The sequence below is a fragment of the Portunus trituberculatus genome, chromosome 7 (assembly GCF_017591435.1).
Source record: "Portunus trituberculatus isolate SZX2019 chromosome 7, ASM1759143v1, whole genome shotgun sequence".
Classification (NCBI taxonomy): Eukaryota; Metazoa; Arthropoda; class Malacostraca; order Decapoda; family Portunidae; genus Portunus; species Portunus trituberculatus.
Genome location: NC_059261.1, coordinates 1,706,913 through 1,710,117, shown reverse-complemented (window position 1 = coordinate 1,710,117; position 3,205 = coordinate 1,706,913).

The window sequence follows — 3,205 nt, the reverse complement described above, 5'->3', positions numbered from 1 at the left end:
GTTATCCTGTATCAGTCGCACAGCGACCTCGTCATCAGTACTTAAAGATACACTTACAAGTACACAATACATTATATACTAATTCTAAATATTTGGCCCATTAACAGGGCTAAGTCCTGCAGCGAAATCCTCTACAATTTGTGGTCCCCATACATGGGGATCATGTCTTGTTTAACTATAGTAAATTTCTTATAAAAACTATCATGCAGTGCTATACATAATTATAAATCTAATAAATTTAAGTGCTTATCTAATCTGTTTTTAAACATTGTCAAACTAGTGCTATTTACAACCTCTCTGGCAATGCATTCCAGAAGTCTACCACCCTATGACTAAAGAAATATTTTCTTATATCTAACCTGCAGCCTTGCTTTCTAATCTTCCTGCCATGATTTCTAGTCCTATTTCCTCCTCTAAGGTAAAGAAAGATCTCACATCTATGTAGTTTGTATCTGAGAACATTTTAAATAACTCTATCATATCCCTCTTATACATCTCCTCTCAAATGAAAACATGTTTAATTCCTTTAATCTATCTCTATACTCCAGGCGCTTTAATGCTGGTATCATCCTAGTTGCTCTTCTCTGAACTGCTTCTAACATGTTGATATCCTGCCTATAATGGGGTGACCAGGCCTGTATGCAATACTCTAAATGGGGCCTAACATAGGAATTATATAAGCTATGCACCACTTCCTTACTTTTATAACTAACATTTCTATTTATAAAACCCAGGATCCTATTTGCCCTATTTCTTGCTTCTAAACATTGCTTTGAAAATTTCATAGTCCTGTCTATCACTACTCCTAAATCCTTTCCTTCCTCTACTGCCTCTAGCCAACATCCCTCCATCTCATAGCTAAAGTTTGTGTTGTCTTTACCTAAATGCATAACCTGACACTTTTTAGAATTAAACTCCATCTGCCACCTGTCTGCCCATGCTATCAGCCTGTCCAGGTCTCGTTGTATTCTGTAATTGTCCTTTTCACCCTGTACTGCACATGCTATCTTAGTATCATCTGCAAACTTTGATACTTTGCTACTAATTCCTATATCTAAATCGTTAATGTACACCAAGAAAAGAAGAGGTCCTAGCACTGATCCTTGGGGTACCCCACTAACCACTTCCTTCCACTCAGACATTGCCCCATTTAATACTAATCTCTGTTTCCTATCAGAAAGCCATTCACTAATCCAATCAACTAACCTACCCCCTATCCCATGTAGTCTCAATTTGTACACTAGCCTCCTATGCGGTACCTTATCAAACGCCTTGCTAAAATCTAGATATATAACATCTATGCTATTTCCATCATCTAACTCCTTGGTAATATATTCTAAGATATCGAGCAAATTTGTAAGACAGGACCTCCTGATCTAAAGCCATGTTGGGTATCTCTAATTAATCTATTCTCATTTAAATGCTCCCAAATACTACCCTTAATGATTTTCTCTAGTATCTTACATACTATACTAGTTAAACTGATCGGTCTATAATTATTCGCATCATCCTTCCTACCTTTTTAAATATTGGAGTAACATTAGCTAACTTCCAGTCCTGAGGTATCTCAGCAAACCTAAGTGATCTTTCAAAGATTAACTTAAGTGCTTCAGAAATACTGTCTACACCCTCCCTAAGTACTCTGGCATGTAGCTCATCAGGACCACTAGCTTTCCTATCGTCTAGTTCAAGAATAAATTTCCTAATAATTCCCGGTTTTATATCAATATTTTCTAAAGCTCTTAAACTACTCGTCACACTGTTTGTAACAGGATTTCCTATTCTTTCCCTAGTAAATACTGAAGAAAATTGTTCATTCAATAATTCTACTATGTCTTCATTTTGATCCACTACTACACCATCTTTTCTGAGTGGTCCAATCCTATCCTTATTTCTTTTATCACTGACCTTGTAATAACTATATAATTTTTTTGGGATCTTTACTCCCAGCTCTAGCTAGTTTTATCTCTGCCTGCCTTTTACTTTTTTTATAACCTTACTCAAATCATCTCTGACCTGTCTGTACCTAATCAAATCTATATCTTCCCCACTTTTCTGCAACTCTCTGTATGCCCTCTTCTTCTCTCTGATCTGGCTACCTATCTCATGAGTGCACCATAATGGCTTCCTGTTTCTCTGCCTTATAACTTTGTAAGGGATACACTGCATCACTATACTCTGTACTACAACCTTAAAAATATCCCACATCTCCTGTGCAGTTTTATTTCCAAAACTATCTTCCCAGTTTACTGACGTAACTTACCATAATTGCCTTTCTGATAGTTTGGGACTCTAGTCTTATTCACTATATTATCCCTACTGGAATTAATGATAAATCTAATTATATGATGGTCACTGTTTGCTAAAGTCTCTCCTACCTCAACTTCCTTTAAACAATGCTCAATATTTGTTAGTACTATGTCTAAAACCTTCCTCCCCCTAGTAGGTTTATCTACCATCTGCACTAAATAGTTATCCTGAAAACTTTCCATAAACTTATTTTCACTAGCATCTCCTACCATCCTCTCCCAGTTTACTGACTTAAGATTAAAATCCCTAAGATAATTGTCTGACTAGTACACCCCTATTTATCTCATCTACCATAAGGTTGTCTACATCTGCTGACTGGTTAGGTGGTCTATAAAAGCTCCTACTCTAATAACCTTACTTTTGTTTACTCTAACATCCAGCCATAAGGACTCTACTCTGTTATCTACCTTAATACCATTAACCTGACTGGAAATGAAGGATTTTTTACATAAATAACTACTCCTCCACCTATCCTACCAATTCTCTGGTGTAAATACATAATGTATCCATCTACTTCATATTCTTTCCTATTTTCCTAAACTTTTCCTCATTTACCCATGCCTCTGTGACACATACAACATCTAAGTCCTCCTCAACTATATAACTAGATAACTCGTCCTTCTTGTTCCTAAGACTCCTGGCATTTACATAAAACATTTAAGTCCTGCTACCTTCCTAGATGCTGTCTCCTTATTTGGAATCCTAATCTTATTCTCTCCTATTTGCACCTGGAAATCTTTCCTAATCTTTTCACTATCTCTGTTTATCCTATCTAATTTATGTCTAACATCTTTCTTCTGGAATGCATTTGTTACCTCACCCCCTACACTCCATCCCAACTCCCCTCCAGACATCCACTCAGCACATCCACACCCTTCCTACTCAGATGCACACC